This window comes from Podarcis filfolensis (genome assembly GCF_964270895.1).
Source record: "Podarcis filfolensis genome assembly, chromosome: 7".
Taxonomy (NCBI): Eukaryota; Metazoa; Chordata; class Lepidosauria; order Squamata; family Lacertidae; genus Podarcis; species Podarcis filfolensis.
In genome coordinates this window covers 4,019,785-4,033,399 of record NC_139603.1, presented here as the reverse complement: position 1 = coordinate 4,033,399, position 13,615 = coordinate 4,019,785, and the positions used below count along the sequence as shown (strand labels likewise).

At 46.1% G+C, this 13,615-nt stretch overlaps 1 long non-coding RNA gene across 1 annotated transcript; it reads right to left on the bottom strand.

The window, feature by feature from the left end:
- Positions 1 to 4,964: 4,964 nt before the first annotated feature.
- On the bottom strand, positions 4,965 to 6,572 carry LOC310767491. Its single transcript, XR_014550930.1, has 3 exons — positions 6,436 to 6,572; positions 5,786 to 6,382; positions 4,965 to 5,596 (listed from the first exon to the last, which is right to left on the bottom strand). It is a non-coding gene; the product is annotated as an uncharacterized lncRNA (long non-coding RNA).
- Positions 6,573 to 13,615: the final 7,043 nt, after the last annotated feature.

Here is a 13,615-nt window from a genome sequence, read left to right as displayed (position 1 = left end):
CCTCCTGCGAGGCGGGAAGAGGGAGATTCAGGACTTGGCAAACTTTTGTTAGCTTGCTCCTGCCCAGCCCACGTTGGCAGGACTAGCCCGCCACCCCCTCGCTTGCTTGCACTGACTGGGGCGAGTGCGGCCTTTGGGAAGATGGCATAGAAGTCAGAAGAGCATTATGAACGTATACATTATTCCAGTAAATTCAGTGGGAGTGTGTGCCTGCAAGTGCGTCCTTTTAACTGGAGGAACTGCTGTGCATGAGCGTGGCTGGAGATCCCCCTCCAGCAGCTCCAGTTTTCCCTTTCTCAGCGGGGCTGGTTATGCGGACATCTATTGCCGCCGCTAGCTAGACAGCATCTTAAAAAGTAGAGACATCACCTTGCCAGCAAAGGTCCGTATAGTTAAAGCCATGGTTTTCCCAGTAGTGATGTATGGAAGGGAGAGCTGGACCATAAAGAAGGCTGATCGCCGAAGAATTGATGCTTTTGAATTATGGTCCTGGAGGAAACTCTTGAGAGTCCCATGGACTGCAAGAAGATCAAACCTATCCATTCTGAAGGAACTCAGCCCTGAGTGCTCACTGGAAGGACAGATCCTGAAGCTGAGGCTCCAATACTTTGGCCACCTCATGAGAAGAGAAGACTCCCTGGAAAAAACCCTGATGTTGGGAAAGATGGAGGGCACAAGGAGAAGGGGACGACAGAGGACCAGATGGTGGGACAGTGTTCTCAAAGCTACCAGCATGAGTTTGACCAAACTGCGGGAGGCAGTGGAAGACAGGAGTGCCTGGCGTGCTCTGGTCCATGGGGTCACGAAGAGGCGGACACGACTAAACGACTAGACAACAACATCGCCGCGCCGTATGTCTGCCTAACCGGCGAAAAGCAGGCCTGCCTGCAGAGGGACAGGGGGACAAGAGTCTCCATGTGGAATAGAAGTGGACAGAATCCCCAGGGCCGCTCTCTGCCTTTCCAGGCCTGGCTTTCTAAGGCTTGAATGCCAGGCCTTCCCCGCAGACCCGAGGAGCTGCAGATCTTGGGGTTCAAACTGCAGGCGCGGAAAAGACCAAGCAAAGAACCAGCCACCGCCATAGCGGAGGACTCTGGATACCCGGGAGCTGCAAGGCGTGCATTTTACGCACCGGCTGCATTGACCGAGTGTGCGCGCGCGAGTGCGTCGTGGGAATGAGCTGCCCATTATGGGAGCCCTTGTCCCACATACAGTGGTACCTTGTGTTAAGTACTTAATTTGTTCCGGAGGTCTGTACTTAACCTGAAACTGTTCTTAACCTGAAGCACCACTTTAGCTAATGGGGCCTCCTGCTGCTGCCACGCCGCCGGAGCCCGATTTCTGTTCTCATCCTGAAGCAAAGTTCTTAACCCGAGGTACTATTTCTGGGTTAGCAGAGTCTGTAACCTGAAGCGTCTGTAACCCGAGATACCGCTGTACTGCCCCTAGGTAGCCCCCCTTCTTCTGCCACCCGTTTTGCGGATCCTTGGCTGCGCCAAGTTCGTTCCCTCGCGCCGGATTCCCTGGTCAAGAGCCGACGTGGCTCCCCGGGCTTTCCCTTTCCTCGCCAGCTGCGGCTCGGGCGGTGGGGACGCTTCCCTTCCTTAGCCGAGGGACCAGGTGAGCGACGGGGGTGGCTCCCCTTCGCCTTTCGTTTGCTCCTGCAAGCAGGACTTGGGGCGCGAGAGGCGGAGCTTTGCAGCAGCCCAGCTAGGCAGCTGCTTTCTGGACGGCGAGGGAGCTGCGCGGAGGGCTTAGTCCCGCGGGCTCAAAGCAGCGGCAATGGGGGGCACCTCAGCCTCCCGGGCGAGCTGGCTGCGCCTCCCCGCTAGCCGCGCGGCCCCCGCTTTCCTCGGCCACGTGTCAAAGCATCCTCAAGTGCAGCCCCGTCCCCGACCCCGAGCAAAGAATCCCCAACGAAGCGTTGCTTTCACTCGGGCAGAAAGGCTGAGGAGGGGGCGGGGGAGAGGCAGCCTTGGGCTCCACCCGCTTTTGCTCAAGCCAAATGGGAAGAACTCGAAGAGAAGCGCATCTACTCGCACCTGCAACCTTCCCTTCCTCAGCAAGCGAGTCCTCGGTCCTTTCACTTTGCATACGCGCAAGTGTAGCTTGTCATTCTGCCCGCATTTATTTTTTTAACCCGACGGGTTATTAGACGACCAGTTTGAGATGAGACCCAGTTCTCATGCCGCTGCCACCTACTTGAGAAGCATGGACTGAAAACGTCAAAACCTTGCCGATAGAAGAAGATATGCCTGCGTGTTGCGGGAGGGAAATTACTGGAAGGAAATGTAGTCCAGGTTTGGAATCCCAAAGTCCCCCTTCATTGTAAGAGCAAAACATTAAAGAAGATTTTATGGCCAAAACAACAGCAGTTCATTGCTGATTTTTAAACAAAGTAGGTGAGCCAAAATGAAATAATTAGGGTTTGCATTTCACATCAAATATGTGACAACAACTACGGCTATTTTAGTGTGTGTATATCTTTGTAGATGATTTTAAATCTGGTTAGTTCATACAGCTAACATTCCATTTTGATTTCTAAGTAATATTTTCTACCCATACAGTTCTATTTTAATAGCTTTGATTGTAACTTCTTTATTTTTCATAAAATAAATCCCAGGCTCTGAGAAATACAGTTGACAACTAAAAATAAAGCGAATGTAAAAATTGTTGTCTAAGGGGGGGGGGGACATCATAGATTTCCAGATAAAAGTGTGTGTGTTTATTAAACTCATTAAAAATAATCCTTACATGTGTATAAATCATGCCGTTCTCTATACATTTAGTTTGCTAAAGCTGCTTAAAATAGATTTTCAAGGCTTTTAGCACATAACAGCAATTGTAAAACCTCCCCCTAGAATTTTTTATTGAAGCTTTACTGAAATTCCAGTGTAGAAATATTCCTTTATATAACTAAAGCTAACATACATCTGCTACTTATGAATATTCTATTATAATACACTTAAAAACTAGCAAGTCTATCAACTCCCACACTTGCTGTGGAAACAGGTGTTCAGATTTCACACTCATTTTAATCAAATTAGAAGCAGTTTATCTTTTGATTTTTGCTAAGTTAGCAAAACAATGAATTCAATGAGACTTCTGAGTAAGAATGACATAGTTAATTTATTAATCTAATTACAAAATTTAATGCTACACAACTAGATCTTTAAAAAGTAGGATGGAGAAAGGAAAGCACATACAAGCAGGGATTCAGATGCATTTATTTATCAAATAAGGTATATACATTTTTTAAAAACTATTTTTAGTTGCCTCATTTAAAAGCATCATAATTATAGCATGCAAGTTGGCATTTAGTGTGATTTCAAAAATAATGAAGAAGAAAAAATTCTTTAAAACTTCCACAAGACTATGACTGCATATGACTCAACAAGAAAAAAAAGTAAAGATTTGCTCACTTTTAAGTAAACAGGGGAAACGACCAGCATAAAACTCTGCATGGAATAAAACAACAAATGTTAAGCAACATTTTCATTTTTTTAAAGAGCTCACAGTTACTTTTGAAGCTTCAATAAAAATTAGATTTCTTAAAGGAACTTTTCCCCAGATCAACCAATCAGTGTGCAAATGAAGAAGAAATACAAGGAGAACAAAGGGGCTCAAAACACACTGACATCCAAAGGCTTAGGAAGTGATAAATTTAAAACAGAAGAAACAGCCAATCAAAACCTTTTCATCACTACTAATAAAAAGTTAACAATTGTTGAAAATATTGTGTACATGTACATTGTCGGCTTTGTTGAAACAAAATACTTGAGAAAAACAGGAAATAAAAGGGTACAAATAATTTAAAAATTATTGGCTTTGAAAGGTTGATTATATCAAAATTTTAGTTTGACGAATATCTATTGTCATTTATATACTACACTACAAATATGAAATTTTAAAGAAAAAAGTGTATTTATATTATCTGTAAAAACGATTTAAAACTGATCTTTCACAACATGTGAAATAGTTATTTAGTAAGAGTTTGAACCCCTTAGGCTACAATTTCTCAAGTATGTAAAAAGATTTTAGTCCCTTAGGCTACAATTTCTCAAGTATGTACAAGGATTTGAGTCCCCTGAGTTGGGACTACTGAATTTTGAATCCCTCAGTTTCACTAAAGTGCAAGATCACCAGCTTCTCTAAGATGTCTGACATCCTTACAGATCTTGTAGATTTTTAAAGAAACTAATTAACCCACAAAAAACTTAAGTTTAAAACATAAAGACCCACAAATAAACCAGAGGAATGAAAAACGATTTCTAATCAATATTATAACAATAGCTTCAGGTACTGTAATTATATCTTATATTACTATTTACTAATTATGGGCCGCTATTCTTGCAACAAAGAGACTACAAAAATATTTTATATCAAGCAGAGGAAATAAAGGTTGGTTTTCTGCAACTATGTTTAAATTTGATCCATGTAGTGTGACACTAAGCAAATTTGCTGAAGTTTCAGTGTATTAATTGGAACTGATATGAATATGCATGCTTAGAATCACAGTGCTAGCAGAAGTGTACTTTTGCCCATCACTATTGCTTTTATCACACTCAGCCTGAAAAAGTTCATTTGCTATTAATATAATCTTATAGATGTATTAATAAATGCACTACAGAAAACAATTGCAGATCTGCTAGGGAAAAAACTCTAGTGCACTTCAGTACTGTACTGTATTTTGATAACTTGTGTTTTAGTTCAGTAATGGTCAAGTTTGAATGTTTACAGCTTCAGCATATAGTATCTTTAAGCAATTGTCAGCTAGCACAACTTTTCACAAAATAAATGAAAATATTAAATAGCAGGTGAAATCACACTGACGCGTTGAAGCATAGAATTTTCCACCCCCAGTACCTATGAAACTCTCCCCTTGTCCAACATTTAAAGCAACAGCTTTTATCTCTTTGCAAACCACTAGAAAATTGCTGGGGGGTCTTGGGCTTAATAATGTGTTTTTTTATTTGTTGTTCTACAAAACACATTTTAATGAGCATAATCTTTCCTATGTAATGCAACCATGGTCATAATCACGACAACCCTAGCCCTCTGATCCCAGCTATCAGAGGGGAAGAAATGAATGAACTGTCAAGGCTAAGTACAGATATTCTGGACTGTTCTGTAACCTGTCTGAGGACCAGCAAAATGGAGCTTGTCAACCATCAGTGGTCCACAGACCTCACCCTGAAAATCTCTTAAGTAGGCTCTTGCCTTTTTTTTTACCTTAAAGAATCAAATATGTTTAATTGAGAAAAGTTGTAGAAAGCCCATGTTTCCCACAGCTGGAAAATTTCTTACATAAGGAACTAAAATTGAGAAATTGGGAAGGGGTGCAGCACCTCCAGGTAAGTCAGGGAGATACTTCCTGCCTGAAGCGCTGGTGAGCTGCTGTCAATCAGAACAGACAATACGCAGTTAGATGGACCAGTGGTCTGACTCAGTACAATAAAGCTGCTTTAAAACACTGGAGATTACATTTAGAGTAGAATACAAATTAATGAACGTTTTGCTAAGAAGTCAAACACAGCCATTTTTCTCCAACACCGAAACTGCTCCTTGTCACCTGCTTAATCTGTCATTTGATACACTGTCGCAGTGGCGTAGCGTGGGGGGTGCAGGGGGGGCGGGCCGCACCGGGCGCAACATCTGGGGTTAGGGCAAATCCATGGGTTAGGGGGCGCAAATCCACGGGTTAGGGGGCGCAAATCCACAGGTTAGGGGGCGCAAATTACTTGCCTTGCCCCGGGTGCTGACAACCCACGCTACACCACTGCACTGTCGCAAACTTTTAAGAGTTTTATTGGCATCATGGCATGTCCAGCTCCTCTCACCCTCCTAACCAACACGTGAAAAACTGCAGGTACGGGTATTAACAGGTTGCAAACGCTTTAGATATTTCCGCCAATATGATGCACCTTGGTGGCCCTAATAATAATTATAATCACACAAATCCGTAGGTTTTGCAATGAGCCGCCGCCGCCGCCGCTATTCTTCCGTCTTTTTACTAGAAGACCATCTCCCGCAGAAGCGCTGCCATCCTTACCGACCGAGCCTGGGCATCTTTTACTTGGAAGTAAGGCCCGCGGCGGAGTTCAGTGCCACTTACTCCCAAGTAAAGGCGCCGCTGATTCTCGCCCCGTTCCTGTCCAGGCCGCCAGGCGATGCCCCAGCCACAGGTCCGCCTCCCTCCTCCCGGCAGCTGAAGACGTCTGCTGCGAGACGGAGCATCGCCGGGCGCGATCCCTGCAGCAGCAGCAGCAGCAGCAGGCGGACACCGGGAGCAACCAAGGCGGCGGCGCGGGGCTCCTCGGCTCGCTCTTCCGCAGCCTCGACCCGCCGGGCACCTGCCACGAGCGCGGCCGCGGCGGCAGCGCTTTCTCCGCCCGCGCGGCTGGCCGGGCGGCGGCGGCGGCACCAGCGCGGCACCAGCGCGATCGGGCCCAGCGGAGCCGGGGCGGCCGCAGAGCAGGCCTCGCCGGGCAGCAGCCTGGGCCCTGGGCTGGCTGGGCCGCTGGGGCTCCGCCTCCGCCTCCTCCACCTCCCCTGCAGACCAGCCGCGAGTCGTGGCAGGCGAGCGGGCGGCGCCACCTCGCGCGGAACCCGCCGCCCCGTCCTCTCCCTCCGCCTCTTCCGCCCGCGGAGGCCTCGGACCAGCCCGGGAGGCCCGCTTGGGCCTGGCGGCGGGCAGGCGCGCCTCCTCAGGCCGGGCGCTCCGGGGAAGGATGCAGGGCCCGCCCGGGGAAGAAGGGAAGGGCGAGAGAGAGAGAGAGAGAGAGAGAGAGAGAGAGAGAGAGAGAGAGAGAGAGAGAGAATGGCTTCTCCGGGCTGCCCCCCCGCCCCCCGCCCCGCCGAGTTTGGCTTTGTTGGCGTGACGCGCGAGTCTGGCGAGGGAGGCGCGTTTGGGGTCGGGGGCGCGCGGGGCGGGGGCAGCCGGGCAGCAATATTGTCCATCGCCCCCCCCCCCCTTTGCCGGCCTGTTCCCGGCCTTTTGAAAAGCTGCTCAGCGCAGGGCATTCATCTCGCGTTTTAAAGTGCTGCATTTGAAGGCGGCTTGTTGCCTCCTCCTTCTCCTCCTCCTCCTCTTTTTCCTCCTCCTCCTCCTCCTCTTTTTCCTTCTCCTTCTCCTCCTCTTTTTCCTTCTCCTCCTCGAATTGGTTTCTCTTGCTTTTCTTCATAGTCAGGTTGGTTATCTTTTCTTTATGAGTGCGTTTTTAGATTGTAAACCTGTGTGCAGGGACTTGTGTTAATTGCATGTAAGCGGCTTGGGGAGCTGGTTTCGACTGTAGAGCAGGGTACCAATGCTCTGAATAATGGATAAAGAAATGAGTCGTGAGAATGTGGGACCCAAGGCCAGCCTCTCTCCACCACACACACACTTTCACCCCAACAAGCAGTGAGAAACCATGCAGACATTTATAGGGCTTACCCTCTGTCCATGTGCTACCTATTCATGTCTGCATATGTGTGTGTGAGAGAGGTTCAAGTGGACATTGACTCGTGGAAGAGGCAGAGCCTATTGTTGTAAACCAACTGACAATAAATACTAAAAGATTCAGCAAGTAATAAAGCTTTTAAGCCATTCATCTTAAGGCACATTAATATTTACTAACAATGACATTAGACATTAGACTTTAACTGTCTAAGTTAAATATTATAAGAATTGGGATTTGGAAAACTGTTAAAAGGACATGCAATGAAATTCAACCAAGGGGAAGTGAGGAAGTCACCTAACAAAGTTAATAAGTGTAATTTTCAATAAGGCTATGATTTATGTTTGTTTGTCTTATGTGTTTGTTGGTTTATAATACTGTGAAAGCTAATAAAAAATTTTGGATTTTTTTTTTTTACTAACAATAACTTATAAACCGAGGGTGGAGAATTCTTTTTTTCTCCTTTGGGAAAACAGCAACAAATAATAATTACTTTATTAAGTGTATTATAAGTTCATTATAATCATTAAGATACATATTGTAAAGCCTTGGAAGAAAGTGGCATCTCCTGAAGCTCTGGCTAGTCATAGTCAGTTTAAGAATTGGATCCACTATCTAACAGGGACAATTTTACTATATCCGTGAAGAGGGAATCAGGCGAAGACACACACATGCCTCACCGGGCAGGTCAAATATACAATCAAAGAGAAATATTCCCATTTATAAATCTGTTTCACATTGCCTGCCCCCTCCCCCATTCTCTCATTCCTCTATATACTCACACACTCTTTCAACTTAGCAGACTCTCTTAACTGCCTAAAGCATATTTCCTCAACTGTCTCAGAATATTGCTGTCAATCACTTAAAGTTCTCCACCAAAGTTCTAGTAGTAGCACGTTACATGCAATTTTGCCCTTGTTTTCAGTTTTCCTAAGCATGCCCAGATATAGTTCTCTTTCTTCCTGTGTGTTGAGAAAGGAGCAGTTAACATGTCCATATACTGGTGCTACCTTGGCCACATTTTGGATTGAGGATCTATATGCTGCATGGTCACAACTGGAAAATGATCAAAATGTAGTTTGAGCACAAATATATGGATTCTGATACCTAAAAGTTTGGGGAAAGTCAGGACACAAGCTAAATGTTGCATTTGTCTACGGCCATACTACCCTGAACACGCCGGATCTCGTCTGATCTCGGAAGCTAAGCAGGGTCAGGCCTGGTTAGTACTTGGATGGGAGCTAAATGTTGCATTTGCTCTGTAATTGCCACAAATGTTGGGTAGGCCAGCAGATCCTTTCTCATGAGTTGCGTTCCATCCATCAAGCAAGGTAACATCTACCATATTATGCTCTTTAATTTGGATTAGTTAACATGGAATAAATGTTATTGAGTCTGATTTTACCATCCCTGACACACATTATTGTACACGTTAGGGTTCTTTCTCATGGTTGCTTAAGAACACAATAATTTCCTTGCTGGATACAACCAAATTGTCCACCCAGAGAGGTTCAGAGCATAAAGGCTTTGCTCCTCATTTCCCTTGGACATTCCCTTGGTTCAGTATGTATCTGAAACTGCTGGGTAATATTATATGAAAATAGGTTTTGAAACCATCCATCCCCTAGTGACGCCCATTGTATGTTTCTCCATTTCAGCCAGTCCAGACCTTGCAGTATTGACGGTCACATGGTGGAGAACATCAGATAGAAGTGTATCCCCGAATGTTCTGTTCTGTAACATACAACACATAATACAGACAATATCCATCCTGTTTTGAAAAGCTATACAGTGGTGCCTCGCAAGACGAAATTAATTCGTTCCGCGAGTCTTTTCGTCTTGCGATGTTTTTCATCTTGCGAAGCACGGTCCGTCGCAACTGCGCCTCTTCAAGCGGCTTTAGGAAAAAAGCGAACAAACTCGCAAGACATTTTCGTCTTGTGAAGCAAGCCCATAGGGAAAATCGTCTTGCGAAGCAACGCAAAAACCGAAAAACCCTTTCGTCTTGCGCGTTTTTTGTCTTGCGAGGCATTCGTCTTGCGAGGCACCACTGTAGGTTGATTAACAGCCAAAGGTCTAATTGAAGAGGTATGTTTTCACCTGAAGTGTAAAGATATCTAGTAAATGGATCATGTGAGCCTCCCACAAATGAGGAACCACCACAGAAATAGCTATAGTAACACTCATCGTGTGCTAATAAATAAGCAAAATACAGTCGTACCTTGGGTTAAGTACTTTATTCGTTCCGGAGGTCTGTTCTTAACCTGAAACTGTTCTTAACCTGAAGCACCACTTTAGCTAATGGGGCCTCCTGCTGCTTCCCGCCTCTGGAGCCCGATTTCTGTTCTTATCCTGAAGCAAAGTTCTTAACCTGAAGCACTATTTCTGGGTTAGCGGAGTCTGTAACCTGAAGCGTATGTAACCTGAAGCGTATGTAACCCGAGGTACCACTGTACCTCTCAGCATCTCCCACCTCTTGCATTACAAATCACTATCGGATATATTTGATTTGTATTATTAGCATGAAACAATGGAAAGAACCTGCTCTTCTCTATCCCTAGAGGATCTTGGCATGTAGTAATAGAATCAGAATCCTAGTCTTGGAAGGGACCATGAGGGTCGTCTAGTCCAACCAGAACCTCAACACACAGCCTCCCATTCAGTCCAAAACCACACCATGCCCTGCTTAGCTTTGCAAATGTGCCAGCAGTTTTGCTGCTGCACCACTAGGAGGACAGAAAGGAATTGGATGTATATGAACACACATCTCCAAGCCTAAAAGGGAGAAATATCTTTATTATTTGGGAAACTTGGATACATTCCTTCAATGATTGTTTCCAAAGGTGTTGGGATACATTTATTGGAGGAGTCTGTTCCTTTAAAAAAAATGTTTCCTACAGTTTCCTTCAAACACAATGGGGTAGTTCAAATTTCAGCATTAAGTTTCAGAACTAAGCTGTTTTTAAACCGAGGTACCACTGCAGTTTTGTTCCTAAACACCACATGGCCCCAAACCAGTTGCAGTGCTGAGTGCTTCTTTTCAGAATTCCAGCACCTCCATTCTTTCTTCTCTGTTCCTGGTGTTCCTCTGCTCTGTTTGGTATCCAGTGCCCTCTGAAGGTGCTCCGTCCCTGTTTGCAAGTTTTTGGGGTTTAACCCTCCATTCCAGCCTCCGCCCCCTGCCCCCATTTTGTATTTCTTGGTATGAATGCACATAAGCTTTAGTTTCTGTGATCATTCTTTGGTTTCATTCCTAGGAACACTTAAGAAGTGGTTATTCTTACCCTTTATGGTTTTTCTCTCCCCCCCTTCCCCCCCTTCTCCCCTTGGTTTATTTCCTTATTGTTATTGTCACATATCTTGTATTTTTATGCTGTGAACCACCCTAAGATCTACAGATGAAGGGCGGTAAACAAATTTCAACCAATCAACCAACCTGCTGCCAGCATTTCTAAACATTCCATGCCATGGAGTTCTTATGAGCCCCCCCCCCTCCATTTTTATTTGGCAAAAATGTGAGAATCTGCAAACTTTGTGGCCTGCTAAAGCCTCGCTCTTGTGGGTGAGTAGGTGGTGTGGCTCTGACCTGGGGCAACTTGAATCAGAAGGCCGATAAAATGTTAGAATGAATCCCCGGTGTTTGTATACTACCTGAAGATGCAATTGTGTGAGCTGAAATAAATATTAGTATCAATGACAGGAATCTTTGTTCTGACTCTAGTTTCTTGTGCAATTTAAAAAAGTAAAAGTTTAAGAAGTCCAACCAGTCTGCATGCAAGTCAGGGCTGCTAAAAAAAGCTCAACAGCTTTTGGGGTACCCTGGTTTTTCCTTATTGAAATATGGCAACCCTACTTCTGCATGCAACTGAGTGCATAATTTGGCCTAGAAGGAGATCTGAGGGGGCTATTTAAGCAGTTTTACCTTTGCTGCAACTTGAGAGGAATGGGGGATTTTTGACTGGATGCTGTGAGCTGCTGCTTTTTCCCAGTGCAACTCTCCAACCTGCAAGAGAGGTATTACATTGAATACACAAGCTTTCAGTCCAAGCTGCAATGTGTGGATAAAGGCAATGGATTTTATTCTTAGGTTGAGTTTTAGCTCAACTCTCAACTTGCAGCCAGGGTCTAATACTTCTGGATAATGCTACTCAGAACCCGATCTTCAGACTACAACACAGAACTACCATTAAGTCACTCTCCTCCAGCCACAGCCCCTTCCAACCTGCAACATGGAGAATAGACTGCACTTGCTTTGGAATTTTATTTGCAATGTTATCTTTAAATGTTTTTAAAAGAACAAAAACTAAGGTAGAAAGAGCAGGGACATTTGTTTTTGCTGCCACCTTTTTTTTTTTTTTGGCTATTTATTTATTTATATATTGCGGATGTGGATGGCACTGCCCTGGCTACTTTAAAACCTTGGCTTTCTCTATTGATTTCTATAGGCAGCTCTCACTTCTGCCCCTGGAGACATTAAAAATAGCTTCTCAGTGTGAATCAGGAAATGACCTCTCCAGAGATGAGATGGTACTCTCATCCCTCTTTGAGAGGCATCTCCTGGGGCTTTGAAGGGAGCCTCAGCAGATAGGGAAGGCTCATCACAGCAGACCTGCTGAATGTGCCATTGCCAATGTGGAGGACCACTGCGCTGCTGGGGTGGGGCTAAACACAGTCTCAAGGCCCCTTTCTGCTCTGCCCTGACTAAAACAGAGTTTTTTGAGTGGGGGTCGGGTGTTGGTGCCTGGAGGTACCTATCGGGGTGCAAGGCAGAGGGGTGATAGCCAATGTGCTCAAGCTCCCATGTGTGCTGAGGCCAAGCTAAGTGCTTTCTGTGTAGGCAGAGTGCCCTTTCCCCCATCGCAAGTTCCTTCTTGTGGGCTTCGAGTGTGGGCGACGTGAGACCCGAGAGCTACTATACCCACATCAGAACAAAATGCACTCTTCCCTTACAGAAACTGGAAATATATTTAGAAATAAAACAGACTGTTTGTACTACCCTCTAGTGGTGACTCAAAGTCATTTGCACTATTAAAAATCTTACAACTCAAGTCTTTTTGCTTTTCCTGTTGTTGAAAAGCAATCTCCTGCCCCAGCTTCATGTTCTGTCAAGATTTCATAATAACTCTGTCGTAGTTCCACCTCCAGTTCCTTGCCTCCACTCACACGGAAAGGGCTTCCAGGGAGGGGGGCACAAGAAGGGCGCAACAGCCATGCACCCATGGGTGGAACCATGGGGGGAGGGCAGGGAGGGACAGCTGCCCCCCTTAATAAAAATCAATTAAAAAATAGCAAACCGAGGTTCTCCCCCCCTCAACAAAAGGCCTACCCTCCCTAACAAAAACCCTAGCTATGCCCATGCATGCATCCTTCGATCCCAGCTGGTGAGGCCGGAATTGAAGGGTGAACAGCAGCCACATCCCCATGCTGCTACCCCCCCCCCCGCCTTGCAAGGTTGGGATCCAGGGAGGGTGGTGCGAGAAGGTAAAACAACCATGTGTTGTCAGTTGATCGCCTACTCGGAGGGGAGCCTGGGCAGCCAACGTGGCACTTGGAGGGCTCAAAGCAGGCACCCCATGCTAGTGTGCTAGCCAGAGGCGTAGCTAGGGGGTGGGGGTCACTGGGCGCCACACCACAGTGGCCGGCACTTACCGTGGGGCCTGCAGCGTGCCTGAACCACATGTCTCTCCTGGGAGTGACGTGGTGGTTTGGGCGCCTCCAGGCTCTGCGCTGCCGGGAATGGCAGCGTGGGGCTTGCGTCTGCCCGCCGCCTCTCCCTCAGCCACCCTACAGTTGAGGGCGAGGCAGTGGCGAGGCTCTGTGCAGTGTGCCTTGCTTCGTCATTGCCAGGACTTGGGAGTTTCCCTGAGGTAGGGCCTGTGGCAGATCTCTGTCTGAGTAGTGGGATCAGTTTTCAGAACTTGGACAAAAAAGCAGGAAAACATTAATCCATCCTGTGATTTGCACAGCTCACATGTGGGCATTCTGTGACCTGGGGCCACAACCAGCCCACAATATCATTCTATGCAGCCTCCGACCCTTCTGAAGAGGCCACATACTTCCATCCTACCCCAATTCCTTCCTACCTGTTTGTTTCCTCCTTTTCTCAAGGCTTCTTAAAGTGTCCTTTCCTTTTCTATATCATTTCAGAACAATTGGAAGGGGCAGAATTTTTGTGA